The sequence below is a fragment of the Cyprinus carpio genome, unplaced genomic scaffold, assembly GCF_018340385.1.
Source record: "Cyprinus carpio isolate SPL01 unplaced genomic scaffold, ASM1834038v1 S000001264, whole genome shotgun sequence".
Lineage (NCBI taxonomy): Eukaryota > Metazoa > Chordata > Actinopteri > Cypriniformes > Cyprinidae > Cyprinus > Cyprinus carpio.
In genome coordinates, this window is record NW_024873980.1 from 1 (window position 1) to 7,912 (window position 7,912).

The 7,912-nt window shown below is 45.4% G+C and overlaps 14 non-coding genes across 14 annotated transcripts; all 14 read right to left on the minus strand.

The window, feature by feature from the left end:
* Positions 1–651: 651 nt before the first annotated feature.
* On the minus strand, positions 652–725 carry trnav-aac. The gene has a single exon. It is a non-coding gene; the product is annotated as a tRNA-Val (tRNA).
* Positions 726–971: 246 nt separating this feature from the next.
* trnav-uac lies at positions 972–1,044 on the minus strand. Its single transcript has one exon. It is a non-coding gene; the product is annotated as a tRNA-Val (tRNA).
* Positions 1,045–1,433: 389 nt separating this feature from the next.
* trnav-cac lies at positions 1,434–1,506 on the minus strand. Its single transcript has one exon. It is a non-coding gene; the product is annotated as a tRNA-Val (tRNA).
* A 124-nt stretch (positions 1,507–1,630) lies between these two features.
* trnav-aac lies at positions 1,631–1,703 on the minus strand. The gene has a single exon. It is a non-coding gene; the product is annotated as a tRNA-Val (tRNA).
* A 239-nt stretch (positions 1,704–1,942) lies between these two features.
* Positions 1,943–2,015, minus strand: trnav-cac. Its single transcript has one exon. It is a non-coding gene; the product is annotated as a tRNA-Val (tRNA).
* A 672-nt stretch (positions 2,016–2,687) lies between these two features.
* On the minus strand, positions 2,688–2,760 carry trnav-aac. Its single transcript has one exon. It is a non-coding gene; the product is annotated as a tRNA-Val (tRNA).
* Positions 2,761–3,000: 240 nt separating this feature from the next.
* trnav-uac lies at positions 3,001–3,073 on the minus strand. Its single transcript has one exon. It is a non-coding gene; the product is annotated as a tRNA-Val (tRNA).
* Positions 3,074–3,447: 374 nt separating this feature from the next.
* trnav-cac lies at positions 3,448–3,522 on the minus strand. The gene has a single exon. It is a non-coding gene; the product is annotated as a tRNA-Val (tRNA).
* A 124-nt stretch (positions 3,523–3,646) lies between these two features.
* trnav-aac lies at positions 3,647–3,719 on the minus strand. Its single transcript has one exon. It is a non-coding gene; the product is annotated as a tRNA-Val (tRNA).
* A 240-nt stretch (positions 3,720–3,959) lies between these two features.
* trnav-uac lies at positions 3,960–4,032 on the minus strand. Its single transcript has one exon. It is a non-coding gene; the product is annotated as a tRNA-Val (tRNA).
* A 387-nt stretch (positions 4,033–4,419) lies between these two features.
* trnav-uac lies at positions 4,420–4,494 on the minus strand. Its single transcript has one exon. It is a non-coding gene; the product is annotated as a tRNA-Val (tRNA).
* Positions 4,495–4,625: 131 nt separating this feature from the next.
* Positions 4,626–4,700, minus strand: trnav-aac. The gene has a single exon. It is a non-coding gene; the product is annotated as a tRNA-Val (tRNA).
* Positions 4,701–4,943: 243 nt separating this feature from the next.
* Positions 4,944–5,017, minus strand: trnav-uac. The gene has a single exon. It is a non-coding gene; the product is annotated as a tRNA-Val (tRNA).
* A 375-nt stretch (positions 5,018–5,392) lies between these two features.
* On the minus strand, positions 5,393–5,469 carry trnav-cac. Its single transcript has one exon. It is a non-coding gene; the product is annotated as a tRNA-Val (tRNA).
* Between the last annotated feature and the right edge of the window lie 2,443 nt (positions 5,470–7,912).

The window sequence follows — 7,912 nt, forward strand, 5'->3', positions numbered from 1 at the left end:
GTGGCCGTTTCTTTTGTGCTGTTTTTTCGTCCTCATTTAATTTTTCTTTGTTAAAAATTATTACGACAATATTGGTCCTTTGATGTTCCAACAGCCATCTGCTTCATTAAATACTACCTTGTTAAAAGTATCGAGACGTTTCGGGCGTGCAGAAGGTTTCCTTGCTGCCAAAGTCTTGGTTCTAATTGAGTTCCTCCTCAACAGAAAGCCAATTGTACATTGTGAAAAAGAGAGTCACTGTTCCCACCCAGTTTCGAACTGGGGACCTTTCGCGCAATGAAGCGAACGATAATAGGGCCACCACATAGCGAATTTATTCTGCTGAAACACTTCCGAAACCTTTAATTGCAGGCCTCGGATGGAAAGCGCACAAAGGTACACTTTCTAAGCTCACTGGTAGTTAAAGGGTTTCCTACTTTTCTTCAAACAATTGGGATCAGGCTGTTCTGCTCGGTTTTTCGAACCATCATATTACCTTTCAGCTTTGATAACCAATCACACTACGGAAACCTGCCTGCCTGCTGAAAAACAGTCCGAAACCTTTAAAGATGCAGGCTCGCGTGAAAGCAAAAGCGCACAAAGGTAACACTTTCTAAAGCCCACTTGTAGTCTCTAAAAGGGGTTCATACTTTTCTTCAAAAGGGATCAGCTTGTTTCTGCTCGGTTTCGAACCGAGGACCTTTCGCGTGTTAGGCGAACGTGATGACCACTACACTACAGAGAACTCCTCAATTCCTCTGTAGTGCTCATTTGGGAAATATATTTATTACCGTGATGTGCCCAAAAGCAAATAGACAATCTGCGTAAATCCCACACACAACAGGACAGAGTTAATTCGGCATGGCAGATTCTGCGCAGAATTTCCTGAAAAATCTCCCCTTAACTTACCTTTGAATTAAGGCCTTTTGCAGCGTGGACCACCTGCTTACCAGATAGCCAATTCAGCACAGAAAGAACAAAAAGCCTTCATCTGTCTCCGCCCAGTTTCGAACTGGGGACCTTTCGCGTGTAAGGCGAACGTGATAACCTCTACACTACGGAAACCGGCAACCCAAGGTTGTGTCTGGACCTTTTCAACGCACGCCTCTTGGAACACGAATCAAATTACAGATTGCCTTGTGCTGTTCAGTCTGCAAATACCTTCTATTTTTAGCGGCAAACCAAGCATTTTTTCCAGTTGTCTGCGGGAAACCTCTGTGGCCGTTTCTTTTGTGCTGTTTTTTCGTCTTTTTTAATTTTTTTTTTTAAACGTTATACGAAAATATTGGGTCTTTGAGTTCACCAGCCATCTGTTCATTGAAACTACCTGGTTAAAAGTATAGAGACTGTCGGCGTGGAAGTTACTGCTGCCATTTCTCTTCTTGGTCTTGGTAGCGTTGGAGTTCCTCCTCAACAGAAAGCCAATTGTACAATTGTGAAAAAAAGAGAGTCACTGTTCCCGCCCAGTTTCGAACTGGGGACCTTTCGCGTGTGAGGCAAACGTGATAACCACTACACTACGGAAACCTGCCTGCTGAAAACAGTCCAAAACCTTTAAGTGCAGGCTCGGTGAAAAGCGCACAAAGGTAACACTTTCTAAAGCCCACTGTAGTCTAAAAGGGGTTCATACTTTTCTTCAAAAGGGATCAGCTGTTTCTGCTCGGTTTCGAACCGAGGACCTTTCGCGTGTTAGGCGAACGTGATGACCACTACACTACAGAAACTCCTCGATTCCTCTGTAGTGCTCATTTGGGAAATATTTATACCGTGATGTGCCCAAAAGCAAATAGACAATCTGCGTAAATCCCACACACAACAGGACAGAGTTAATTCGGCATGGCAGTCTGCGCAGAATTTCCTGAAAAATCTCCCCTTAACTTACCTTGGAATTAAGGCCTTTGCAGCGTGGACCACCTGCTTACCAGATAGCCAATTCAGCACAGAAAGAACAAAAGCCTTCATCTGTCTCCGCCCATTTTCGAACTGGGGACCTTTCGCGTGTAAGGCGAACGTGATAACCTCTACACTACGGAAACCGGCAACCAAGGTTGTGTCTGACCTTTTCAACGCACGCCTCTTGGAACACGAATCAAATTACAGATTGCTTTGTGCTGTTCAGTCTGCAAATACCTTCTATTTTTAGCGGCAAACCAAGCATTTTTTCCAGTTGTCTGTGGGAAACCTCTGTGGCCGTTTCTTTTGTGCTGTTTTTTAGTTTCCGTCTCATTTAATTTTTTTTTTTTTTTTAAACGTTATAGGAAATATTGGGTCTTTGAGTTCACCAGCCATCTGTTCATTGAAACTACCTGGTTAAAAGTATAGAGACTGTCGGCGTGGAAGTTACTGCTGCAAAGTGGCTTAATAATTGTCTTCACAGCGTTGAGTTCCTCCTCAACAGAAAGCCAATTGTACAATTGTGAAAAAGAGAGTCACTACAGCTTTAGTGACCCGCCCTTGGGTAGCGTTGAGTTCCTTCGAAAGCCAATTGTACAATTGTGAAAAGGGACCTGTTCCCCCCCGCCCAGTTTTCGTGGGGACCTTTCGCGTGTGAGGCGAACGTGATAATCACTACACTACGGAAACCTGCCTGCTGAAAACAGTCCGATACCTTTAAGTGCAGGCTCGGTGAAAAGCGCACAAAGGTAACACTTTCTAAAGCCAAGCTGTAGTCTAAAAGGGGTTCATACTTTTCTTCAAAAGGGATCAGCTGTTTCTGCTCGGTTTCGAACCGAGGACCTTTCGCGTGTTAGGCGAACGTGATGACCACTACACTACAGAAACTCCTCAGTTCCTCTGTAGTGCTCATTTGGGAAATATTTATACCGTGATGTGCCCTTAAGCAAATAGACAATCTGCGTAAATCCCACACACAACAGGACAGAGTTAATTCGGCATGGCAGTCTGCGCAGAATTTCCTGAAAAATCTCCCCTTAACTTACCTTGTAATTAAGGCCTTTTGCAGCGTGGACCACCTGCTTACCAGATAGCCAATTCAGCACAGAAAGAACAAAAGCCTTCATCTGTCTCCGCCCAGTTTCGAACTGGGGACCTTTCGCGTGTAAGGCGAACGTGATAACCTCTACACTACGGAAACCGGCAACCAAGGTTGTGTCTGACCTTTTCAACGCACGCCTCTTGGAACACGAATCAAATTACAGATTGCCTTGTGCTGTTCAGTCTGCAAATACCTTCTATTTTTAGCGGCAAACCAAGCATTTTTCCAGTTGTCTGCGGGAAACCTCTGTGGCCGTTTCTATTGTGCTGTTTTTTCGTCTCATTTAATTTTTTTTTTTTTAAACGTTATACGAAATATTGGGTCTTTGAGTTCACCAGCCATCTGTTCATTGAAACTACCTGGTTAAAAGTATAGAGACTGTTGGCGTGGAAGTTACTGCTGCCAAAGTCTTGGTAGCGTTGAGTTCCTCCTCAACAGAAAGCCAATTGTACAATTGTGAAAAGGAGAGTCACTGTTCCCGCCCAGTTTCGAACTGGGGACCTTTCGCGCGTGTGAGGCGAACGTGATAACCACTACACTACGGAAACCTGCCTGCTGAAAACAGTCCGAAACCTTTAAGTGCAGGCTCGGTGAAAAAGCGCACAAAGGTAACACTTTCTAAAGCCCACTGTAGTCTAAAAGGGGTTCATACTTTCTTCAAAAGGGATCAGCTGTTTCTGCTCGGTTTCGAACCGAGGACCTTTCGCGTGTTAGGCGAACGTGATGACCACTACACTACAGAAACTCCTCGATTCCTCTGTAGTGCTCATTTGGGAAATATTTATACCGTGATGTGCCCAAAAAGCAAATAGACAATCTGCGTAAATCCCACACACAACAGGACAGAGTTAATTCGGCATGGCAGTCTGCACAGAATTTCCTGAAAAATCTCCCCTTAACTTACCTTGGAATTAAGGCCTTTGCGGCGTGGACCACCTGCTTACCAGATAGCCAATTCAGCACAGAAAGAACAAAAGCCTTCATCTGTCTCCGCCCAGTTTTGAACTGGGGACCTTTCGCGTGTAAGGCGAACGTGATAACCTCTACACTACGGAAACCGGCAACCAAGGTTGTGTCTGACCTTTTCAACGCACCGCCTCTTGGAACACGAATCAAATTACAGATTGCCTTGTGCTGTTCAGTCTGCAAATACCTTCTATTTTTAGCGGCAAACCAAGCATTTTTTCCAGTTGTCTGCGGGAAACCTCTGTTTGGCCGTTTCTTTTGTGCTGTTTTTTTCGTCTCATTTAACTACCTTTTTTTTTTTTTAAACGTTATACGAAATATTGGGGGTCTTTGGAGTTCACCAGCCATCTGTTCATTGAAACTACCTGGTTAAAAGTATAGAGACTGTCGGCGTGGAAGTTACTGCTGCCAAAGTCTTGGTAGCGTTGAGTTCCTCATCAACAGAAAGCCAATTGTACAATTGTGAAAAAGAGAGTCACTGTTCCCGCCCAGTTTCGAACTGGGGGACCTTTCGCGTGTAAGGCGAACGTGATAACCACTACACCTACGGAAACCCTGCCTGCTGAAAACAGTCCGAAACCTTTAAGTGCAGGCTCGGTGCAAAGAAAAAGCGCTCAAAGGTAACACTTTCTAAAGCCCACTGTAGTCTAAAAGGGGTTCATACTTTTCTTCAAAAGGGATCAGCTGTTTCTGCTCGGTTTCGAACCGAGGACCTTTCGCGTGTTAGGCGAAAGGTGATGACCCACTACACTACAGAAACTCCTCGATTCCTCTGTAGTGCTCATTTGGGAAATATTTTATACCGTGATGTGCCCAAAAGCAAATAGACAATCTGCGTAAATCCCACACACCAACAGGACAGAGTTAATTCGGCATGGCAGTCTGCGCAGAATTTCCTGAAAAATCTCCCCCTTAACTTACCTTGGAATTAAGGCCTTTGCAGCGTGGACCACCTGCTTACCAGATAGCCAATTCAGCACAGAAAGAACCAAAAGCCTTCATCTGTCTCCGCCCAGTTTCGAACTGGGGACCTTTCGCGTGTAAGGCGAACGTGATAACCTCTACACTACGGAAAACCGGCAACCAAGGTTGTGTCTGACCTTTTCAACGCACGCCTCTTGGAACACGAATCAAAATTACAGATTGCCTTGTGCTGTTCAGTCTGCAAATACCTTCTATTTTTAGCGGCAAACCAAGCATTTTTCCAGTTGTCTGCGGGAAACCTCTGTGGCCGTTTCTTTTGTGCTGTTTTTTCGTCTCATTTAATTTTTTTTTTTTAAACGTTATACGAAATAGTTGGGTCTTTGAGTTCACAGCCATCTGTTCATTGAAACTACCTGGTTAAAAGTATAGAGACTGTCGGGCGTGGAAGTTACTGCTGCCAAAGTCTTGGTAGAGTTGAGTTCCTCCTCAACAGAAAGCCAATTGTACAATTGTGAAAAAGAGAGTCACTGTTCCCGCCCAGTTTCGAAACTGGGGACCTTTCGCGTGTGAGGCGAACGTGATACCCACTACACTACTACGGAAACCTGCCTGCTGAAAAACAGTCCGAAACCTTTTAAGGCAGGCTCGGTGAAAAGCGCACAAAGCGTAACACTTTCTAAAGCCCACTGTAGTCTAAAAGGGGTTCATACTTTTCTTCAAAAGGGATCAGCTGTTTCTGCTCGGGTTTCGAACCGAGGACCTTTCATCGTGTTAGGCGAACGTGATGACCATACTACACTACCAGAAAACTCCTCAATTCCTCTGTAGTGCTCATTTGGGAAATATTTTATACCGTGATGTGCCCCAAAAGCAAATAGACAATCTGCGTAAATCCCCACACACAACAGGACAGAGTTAATTCGGCATGGCAGTTCTGCAGCAGAATTTCCTGAAAAATCTCCCCTTAACTTACCTTGGAATGTAAGGCCTTTGCAGCGTGGACCACCTGCTTCCCAGATAGCCAATTCAGCACAGAAAGGAACAAAAGCCTTCATCTGTCTCCGCCCAGTTTTGAACTGGGGACCTTTCGCGTGCTAAGGCGAACGTGATAACCTCTTTACAGCTACGGAAACCGGTGCAAACCAAGGTTGTGTCTGACCTTTTCATAGAACCCACGCCTCTCTTGGAGAACACGGAATCAAATTACAGATTGCGTGTTGTGCTGTTCAGTCTGCAATCATACCTTCTATTTGTAGCTGGCGTCCAAACCAAGCATTTTTCCAGTCGGATCTGCGCGGGGAAACCTCTGTGTGGCCGTTTCTTTTGTGCTGTTTTTTTCGTCTCATTTAATTTTTTTTTTTTTTGTGTAAAACGTTATACGAAATATTTGGGTCTTTGAGTTCACCAGCATCTGCTTCATTGAAACTACCTGGTTAAAAGTATAGAGGACTGTCGGCGCTGGAAGTTACTGCTTGCCAAAGTCCTGCTGTAGCGTTGTAGTTCCTCCTCAAATCAGAACGCCAATTGTAGGGCACCTGTGAAACAATTGAAAGGCCTGTTTCTCCGTTCGAGCCCTAGTTTCGAACTGTTGAGCGAACTTTTCGTGCGTGTGGGCGGCGAACGGATAACCATCTAACACTATCGGAATACTGGGCTGCCTGCGCTGATCAAACCGATCTCAAGACGGCTTTAAAGTGCAGGCTTGCGTTGAAAATCGGGCACATAAGGTGGCACTTTGTAAAGTTTAGGTTATGTCTAAAAAGGGGTCATTACATTTCTTCAAAGGTGATCTCTTTCATTTCTGCTTCATCTACGGTTTAGAACTCGAGGACCTGATTCGCGTGTATGAGGACTGCGAAGCTGATGACCTCTTGGCTAGTCAGAGAGTCCTTCGCAGATTGCCTCTGTAAGCGGTGAGGCTCCCTGTGCTTCATTCTGTGAAAGCAATTATAGCCGGGTTTGTGTGCCGCAAAAGCTAGAAGTTAGACACTTTGCCCGAAATCCGTTGCGCACTACCAGTCTTCACACAGGACAAGTAGCTGGCGCTCGACGCTTTGAGCGCAGAGTGTGCCTGAAAAGATCTCGACTTCACATACCTTTGGGAAGGAATGCGGCTTTGCAGCGTGGACTGCAGCTGAGTATGCGCGGGAGGGATATTGCCCCCATTCAGGATCAGCCGGAAGTACCAGACAAGCGCTTCTGCATCTGTCTGCCGCCCACTTATATTAAGTGGTGACTCTATTCGGCGGTCTGAAGAGTATACTGTGACAGCCCTCTAGATTGGAGAGATTAAGGCACATTATCATCTCGTTCGTTTGGCTGCAGCCACGCGGCGCTAGACTTCATGAGGTGGGACCTCCGGTGGTGGCCCGGAGATCCGGGTTCCTTTTCATAGCCCCCCCATCTTTTTATCAAAGGGATCAGCTGTGTTTCTGCTATGGTTTGCGTTAAGGGGTTTAACATTTTTTTTCCAAAAGTGGGATAAGCTGTTTTCTGGCTCTGGTTTCGAACCGAGGGAGGACCTTTCGCCGGGCGTGTTAGGCGACAGAAAGGGAAAGTGATGAAACCCAAAATATTAATAAAACCGTGATTGTGCCCAAAAAAGCAAATAGACAATCTGCGTAAATCCCACACACAACAGGACAGAGTTAATTCTGGCATGGCAGTCTCGCGCAGAATTTCCTGAAAAATCTCCCCTTAACTTACCTTGGAATTAAGGCCTTTGCAGCGCGGGACCACCTGCTTACCAGATAGCAAATTCAGCACAGAAAGAACAAAAGCCTTCATCTGTCTCCTCGCCCAGTTTCGAACTGGGGACCTTTCGCGGTAAGGCTTAACGTGATAACCCTACACTACGGAAACCGGCAACCAAGGTTGTGCCTGACCTTTTCAACGCACGCCTTCCGGAACACGAATCAAATTACATAGATTGCCTTGTGCTGTTCAGTCTGCAAATACTTCTATTTTTAGCTGCAAACCAAGCATTTTTCCAGTTTTCTGTGGGAAACCTCTGTGGCCGTTTCTTTTGTGCTTTTTAGGTCTCATTTA